This window comes from Myotis myotis, unplaced genomic scaffold (assembly GCF_014108235.1).
Source record: "Myotis myotis isolate mMyoMyo1 unplaced genomic scaffold, mMyoMyo1.p scaffold_m19_p_4, whole genome shotgun sequence".
Classification (NCBI taxonomy): domain Eukaryota; kingdom Metazoa; phylum Chordata; class Mammalia; order Chiroptera; family Vespertilionidae; genus Myotis; species Myotis myotis.
In genome coordinates, this window is record NW_023416346.1 from 85,628,730 (window position 1) to 85,636,726 (window position 7,997).

At 45.4% G+C, this 7,997-nt stretch overlaps 1 pseudogene; it reads right to left on the reverse strand.

Annotated features, from left to right (window-relative positions):
- LOC118653512 lies at window positions 1-2,419 on the reverse strand (annotated as a pseudogene).
- Window positions 2,420-7,997: the final 5,578 nt, after the last annotated feature.

The following is a 7,997-nucleotide window of genomic DNA, read 5'->3' on the forward strand; positions in this document are numbered from 1 at the left end:
TTAAGAATCAAAGTTGTCCAAATTAAATCTTTCTGCTAATGTTACTACATATGCTGAAAAAAAAAAGAAGAAGAAGAAAGAGGAGGGCTTTAAAAGCCAGGAAAAGGGAGAAGAAATTAAAAATCATCAAATTAGTCCTCTTAATTCCAAATGATATTAAATTAAGAACAAAACTGGTTTCTAAGAGGGAACAAACCAAAATCCAAGTATTACTCTCCCCTCCCTACCCCGGACCCCACCACACATACCAACAACAAATGAGTAACACAGCTAAAGCCCAAATGTGCTGTGTTCTGCTCAAGAGCTGGGCCTGACCCCAGGCTCCAAGGCCGGCCGCCTCTTCCAGTGAGACACTGCGCCAGGGATGCTTTCAGCTGTAGTAGGATTTCTCGTGGCTGGTGGGGGGTGGGGAGATTTTCAGAATCTTCTTGGGGCTCCTCTCTTTTGTTCTCCACCAGCCATCTTCCCAGCGCCTCTCTCCCCGGGGTAGGGGCCCCTGTCCTCTGCTCAGTGCTCTGTCCCACTCTCATCATCTTCATTCTCCCCTTCTTTTCTTTTTTTTTTTACATTTTTATTATGCTTTTACGTATTTTTCTTAATCCTCACCCAAGGATATTTTTCCATTGATTTTTAAAGAGTGTGGAAGGGCGGGGGAGAGGCACAGAGAGAGAAACATCGCTGTAAGAGAGACACATGGATTGGTTGCCTCCTGCATGCGCCCTGACCAGGGCCAGGCATTGAGCCTGCAGCTGTGGTATGTGCCCTTAACCAGAATTGAACCTGGGACCCTTCAGTCCGAGGGCCGATGCTCTATCCACTGAGCCAAACTGGCTAAGGCTAAAATTTGATTTCAGAGAGGAAGAGGGAGAGAGAGAGAAACATCAATGATGAGACTCATTGATTGGCTTCCTCTTATGCCCCCTATTGGGGATGGAGCCGGCAACCAGGGCATGTGCCTTGACCAGGAATTGAGCCAGGACCTCTTGGTTCATAGGTCAATGTTCAAGCACTGAGCTGGGCATGGCTTTTTTGTTGTTGTTAATCCTCACATGAGAATACTATTTTCCTTTTTTTTTTTTTTTTTTTTTTTTTTTTAGAGCGAGAGAGAGAGAGAGAGAGAGAATGGAAGTGAGGGGAAGAGACAGAGAGAGAGAGAAACATCGATGTGAGAGAGACAGACCAGGGCAGGGATCGAGCCTGCAACTAAGGTACATGCCCTTGACTGGAATCAAATCCAAGACCCTTCAGTCCATGGGCCCATGCTCTAACCACAGAGCCAAACCAGCTAGGGCTCATGGTCCCCAGTCCTCATTTGTCAAAGCCCATGGTCCTCTCCTCTCTCTCCTCCTTTTCTTCAGTGTACTCCTCCACTTTGTAGGAGTGGGATGACTGGAAGAGGATGATGACCTGGACAGGTCTTGTGCTCTCTGGTGCTTCTGCTTCTTTGATCCTTTATAGGTTTTCTTAGCTGATATTTCCCTAGAGTGTCTTGAGTCAGGAGAATCCACTGATTCTCTTGATTTACCTTGATCTCTCTCCTTATGATTTTTATGACGTTCAATATCAAGGTGGAGATCAACAGGATCATCTTTATATTTTCCCTCAGCCTTGTAGCCAGGTTCCCCGGGACTTTTCATTTCATCATGAGCCAACCCATGTTTTCTGAATGTGTTGGGATAAATGTCTATCCTCCTGTGTACCTATGGGCTTTTCTTGTTCTTAGCTGTCTCCTGCTGAGTTCCTCTCTTTAGGTATTTAGTGAAGCGTTCATGCAATGTCATTTCTGAGGATCCAAAGTGATGTTCTTTAACGTGGTGAACAATGGTTACTATGTGCTGGGTAAGAAATGCCAAGGGGCTCCGCTGAGACTGAGGTGACTGTGTGCTGGAAAATGGAACTAAATTCCTGTTTCTTTTTGTTGCTATGAACTAGATCCTGACAAAGCTTGCATTCCTGAGACAATATGCCACTGGGTCTTGCAAGGTCCTTATCAAAAGAGTACATCTGGACATCTCAAGTAATAGAGAAGGAAGACTTCCCTGTGGAAAAGTCTCCTTTGGCTCATAGCTTCTCCCAGATCTCAGAGGTCTTTCTTGGGGGAGGTGATGAGCTTTTCTTCTGGACTGCTTTGTAAGCAGTCATTTGGAAATTATTTTCAGGCACAAACCCTCTGTGCCCACTTTCGGTTCTCTTGAGCCCTCCCTGATCCTCCTCTTTGGATCTCTCTGAGAAAGACTCCTCCTCCAGCTCCTTCATTTTCCATTGCTTTTCCTTCCCTGGAGGTGCATACACCAGGCCCTGACATTTGCCTGACGTCTCCTCCTGTTTTTTTGTTTGCTCCTGCTATAACTTTCGACATAAATTTGGATTCATCATCAAACTCATATTCCTTCCTTCCTTTAGCTCTGTCCTTATTTTTTTCATTTTATTTATTTATTTATTTATTTTTATATATTTTATTGATTTTTTACAGAGAGGAAGGGAGAGAGATAGAGAGTTAGAAACATCAATGAGAGAGAAACATCGATCAGCTGCCTCCTGCACACCTCCCACTGGGGATGTGCCAGCAACCAAGGTACATGCCCTTGACCGGAATCGAACCTGGGACCCTTGAGTCCGCAGGCCGACACTCTATCCACTGAGCCAAGCCGGTTACGGCATCATTTTATTTTTTAATGTATTCTTATTGATTTCACAGAGGAAGGGAGAGGGGGAGAGAGAGAGAGAAACATCAATGATGAGAGAAAATCATTGATCGGCTGCCTCCTGTACTCCCTCACTGTGGACCAAGCCCACAACCCAGGCATGTGCCCTGACCAGGAATCAAACAGTGACCTTCTGGTTTATAGGTTGATGCTCAACCACTGAGCCAGTACGGCTGGGCTACACTATTTTATATAAGACACTTGAGCATATGGATTTTGGCATCTGTGGGGGTTCCTGGAAGCAATCCCTTGTGGATACTAAGGGATGAATGTAGTTAAGTTTTGGGGGAATCAAAAGTTATATGTGGATTTTTGACAGCATAGGGTGGGGATGGGTTGGTGTCCCTAACCCCCATGTTGTTTAAGGTTGAACTGTATTTCTAAAAATTATGAAATGTATTCATAAATTTACCAGTAAAGGACAGTTCCTGATTGTTTACTTCTTAGTTTTCACTAGAAATTAAAGGGTTCTAAGGGTTAAAAATTCTACTATAGGTAATTAAAGGTACTAAAATGATAAGGGAAAAAACTTTGTATGATAAGATGTGTTTTTTTTTCTTTAAATACATTTTTATTGATTTTAATGAGGGAGAGGAAGGAAGAGGGAGAGAGAGGGAGAGAAACATTGATGATAGAGAAACATGAATCAGCTGCTTCCTGCATGCCCCCTACTGGGGATGGAGGCTGCAACCCAGGCATCTCCCCTGACAGGGATCAAACCATGACCTTTTGGTGGCGGGGACAATGCCCAACAAACTGAGCCACACAAGCCAGGGCAATAAGATGTGTTTTTTAGGGTAAGAAAAGATGTAAAGTATGGAGATGCATTTTATTAAGCAAAGTGAAAATGATTTTTGTCCTAAATAAAGTTGGTCATTTCTGAATAGGTAAAGAACAAGGGACAAACTAAAATGGACCCAGAAAGTTATAAAATGTTTATTTAAAAGGAATCTTGAAAAATAAATTTTATGTATGATTAAGCTGGATAATATTAAATAAAGTTGTTTTAGGGGTTTTTAAATAAACTTTTATATCAATAATGTACTTAAATAAAATGAAAACTTAATTTTCTTTCATCTGCTAAAAGGACTATTAGTCCTGATAAAATATTCTGAGCAGTTTTCTGCCTAGAAAGCAAAGATTTTGTGTCTTACTGTGCTTCACACTATCTTCATCAGATTTTTGATTGAGTCTTCTTACCTCAACTGTCTAACTTTCTCTAATTGCCTATGAAGTCATTGTGACCATGATTAAATGGTTAACTATATATATTGTTTCATGATAGCCTATAATCCTATTTGACCAAGTGTTTTTAAAACCTTTTAATATTTTTTAGAAACTTCCCAACATCAGTTTCTAAATGAAGTTGTATTGACCTAAAAATAACTGGAGTTTTCCAAAGGACCCTTAGAACACCTCAAAGATTTATTCTCTCTCCTGAAAAGAGAGATATCAAGCTAATTCAACTTATTTAATATGTTAAACTACATGGGAAGCATTGTCAAAAAAGGAATAATACTAAGCCTTCTTTATGTTATGTCTATGTAGGTATCTAAATTTCTTAAAATTATATAAAATTCCTAAAACTCTGATAAGTCTTGGTATAATGTTATAAGTCATAATTCTAGTCACTATCTTAAAATGTGCATTACAGAAATAACCAAATTTTCTTGTCAGTTGCATTGTAATCAGATCTTTAACTATGCCATCTTAAGTCTTTTGTCATTTATAGGCAGTTATTGTTATATTCTGATGCTTATTTACAAAAGTGCTTCATCTTCAATGAGACTCATAAAAAGAACTCTGAACACAGATTTCTGACAACTTTAAGATCATAAAACTAAACTGGATATAATTTACAGAACTCTAAAGAAAAACTGGATTCATAAAACTGCTACTATCTAAATATGCTTTAGGAGTCTGTCATACTGTTGGTACAATTTGGAAACCCCAGACATTCTTAACTTTTGCAGGTACTCCTATTGGTAATGGACATGTAATTGCTGTTCTATTATAAGCTATTCACTTCCCTTGTAAAATTGCCATTGTTCTTCAGCCCACACTAAGGAAACTGATACTCTATCTTTAGGAAATGACAGGGCTGACAAAGCTGCTAAATATGCAGCTCAAAATGGACCTCCCTTATCCTTTCTCTACACAATTTTTAAACCTGCCTTTATCCTCACTAATATTATTAACTATCAGGCAAATGCCCCACAGTCTAGAAAAGAAAAATGGATACAAAAGGGTGCCAAATGCTTATCCTATCTAATAATAGAGAAACATGGTAATTAACCGTAACTTTTCTACCCTTCCCATTGGCTAATCAGCGAGATATGCAAATTAACTGCCAACCAAGATGGCAGCTGGCAGCCAGGCAGCTGAAGCGAACAGGAGGCTTGCTTGCTTCAGTGATGGAGGAAGCCAAGGTTCCCCGCCTGCCGCTGCCGGCCTCTGAGCTTGCACTCTAAGCAACTATGTTGCAATTATAGAAGTTAAACAATCCTCAGAAACCTGCTTTCAGCCGTCAGAGCTGGAGCGAGCAGGACCGCAACAGTGTTACAATTATAGGACCCAAACAAACCAGATACCTGCTTTTAGCAGCCGAGGTCTCAGAGCTGGAGCCAAGCCTCAGAGCTAAAGCTAGCTCTCAGCTCCAGTGACAGCCATAGAAGGTAAATAAATCCCAGAATAAAAAAAAGAAAAAAAGGAGACGGCTCTCAGCCCCTCACCCAGACTGGCCAGGCACACCAGTGGGGACCCCCACCCTGAAGGGGGTGTGACCAGCTGCAAACAGCCATCATCCCCTCACCCAGGCTGTCCAGGCACCCAAGCGGGACCCCCACACTGATCCAGGACACCCTTCAGGGCAAACCAGCCAGCCCCCACCCGTGCACCAGGCCTCTATCCTATATAGTAAAAGGGTAATATGCCTCCCAGCACCGGGATCAGTGGAGCCACGAGGCCTCCCGAACCCAGGATCAGCGGAGCCGAAAGGCCTCCTGAACCTGGGATCAGCAGAGCCATGAGGCCTCCCGGCACTGGGATCAGCAGAGCCTCCCAGCACCAGGACAAGCGGAGCAGCGAGGCCTCACTGTCCCGGTGTCAAGTGGAGCCACGAGGCCTCCCAGCACTGGGATCAGCAGATCCGCGAGGCCTCCTGGCCCCTGGAGCAGAGTGACAGGGGGCAGTGCCCAAACCCCCTGATTGCCCTGCGGCTCTGTGTGTGACAGGGGGCAGGGCCACAACCTCCCTATCTGCCCTGCTCTGTTCATGACAGGGGAAGGCGCCCCAACCCCCTGATCGGCCCTGCTCTATGCCTGATAGGGGGGAGCTCCCCAAACCCCTGATCGGCCCTGCTCTGTGTGTGACAGGGGGGAGCCGCAACCTCCCCATCGGCCCTGCCCTGAGTGTGACAGGGGGGAGCTCCCCAACCCCCTGATCGGCCCTGCTCTGTGCATGACAGAGGGTGGCGCCGCAACCTTCCCATCGACCCTGCCTTGAGTGTGACAGGGGGCGGCGCCCCAACCCCCCAATTGGCCCTACCCTGAGCGTGACTGGGGGTGGCATCGCAACCTCCTGATCCACCCTGCTCTTTGCATGACAGGGGGCGGCACCCCAACTCCCCAATCGGCCCTGCTCTGAGCCCGACCAGGGGCTGCATCTAGGGATTGGGCCTGCCCTCTGCCACCCGGGACTGGGCCTAAGCCAGCAGGTCCTTAGCTCCTGAGGGGTCCCAGACTGTGAGAGGGCACAAGTGGGGCTGAGGGAACCCCCCCCCCCGCTAGTACACAAATTTTTGTGCACTGGGCCTCTAGTCTATAATAATAAAAGTGCAATGTGCTAATTAGACCAGACAGCCAAATGACCTTCTGGACATCATTCCAGACGTCCTTCCGGATGAAGCCATGGTGGTGGGGGCCAAGGCAGAGGCCGTTAGGGACAATCAGGCAGGCAGGTGAGTGGTTAGGGCCCATTAGACAGGCAGGCAGAGGGGTTGGGGCAATCAGGAAGGCAGGAGAGTGGTTAGGGCCCATCAGGCAGGCAGGCAGAGGGGTTAGGGGCAATCAGGAAGGCAGGCGAGTGGTTAGAGGTGATCAAGCAGGCAGGCAAGCAGTTAGGGGTGATCAGACAGGCAGAGGTGGTCAGGGGCAATCAGGCAGGCAGAGGTGGTCGGGGTGATCAGGCAGGCAGGTGTATGGTTAGGGGTGATCAGGCAGACAGAGGTGGTCAGGGGTGATCACGCAGGCAAGCAAGCAGTTAGGGGTGATGAGGCAGGCGAGCAGTTAGGAATGATCAGCCAGGCAGGTGAGTGGTTAGGGGAAATCAGGCAGGCAGAGTGGTTAGGGGCAATGAGGCAGGCAGGCAAGCAGGTGAGCGGTTAGAAGCCAGCGGTCCCAGATTGCGAGAGGGATGCCTGACTGTGGGATCAGGCCCAAACCAGCAGTAGGACATCCCTTGAAGGGTCCCGGATTGCAAGAGGGTGCAGGCTGGGCTGAGAAGACCCCCCCTCCCAGCCCCGTGCATGAATTTTGTCCACCAGGCCTCTAGTTAAATTATATATTGGGCCAAATGGACATCCTAGAGCTCCTTTTCTTTTGACTTTTTGGTTTATACTTATATCCCACCAATTGGGATATAAGTGTAGATGGGGAAGAGTTAAGGAACCAAAAGACAATTAGTTGGTTATTATCTGCATGTTTAGTGGGTGGACTGAATGCTATCTGACCAGATATGCTTATGGCACAACAGTGGTAACAAAACTATTAACTGGGATTATTACATTTTGGCATTTCTTTCTGGATTAAATCAGAACAAGGAACTCATTTCACAGCAGAGACTAGCCACCTACTTGCAGAAACTCTGGGATAGGCATTAAAATTTCATACTCCATACCATCCTTAATCATCAGGGCAAATGAAAATTAAAAGTCTAGACATAAAAAGGACTTTAGGAAAGATCTGTCAAGAGACCAAATTTAAATGGCCAGAAGCTTTGCCTTTAGCCCTTATAAAGATCAAAAAAACTCCAAATCAGAGACATGGATTAATCCTTTTCGAAATAGTATTTGGACACTAATACCTATGGGCATGTCTAAACCTTCCATTCCTAGATTAAATGAACTTTGTGGGGCCGTAAGTGAACAATTTGATGCTATGACTAGCTATATACCAAAACTAACTAGTATACTTGAAGCATATTGCCAACAGATAAAAGAGACATGGCCTCCACCAACTGACTTGCCATCCCTTTCGACTATGAGACTGGGTGTACATCAAGGTCTTTAGGAGA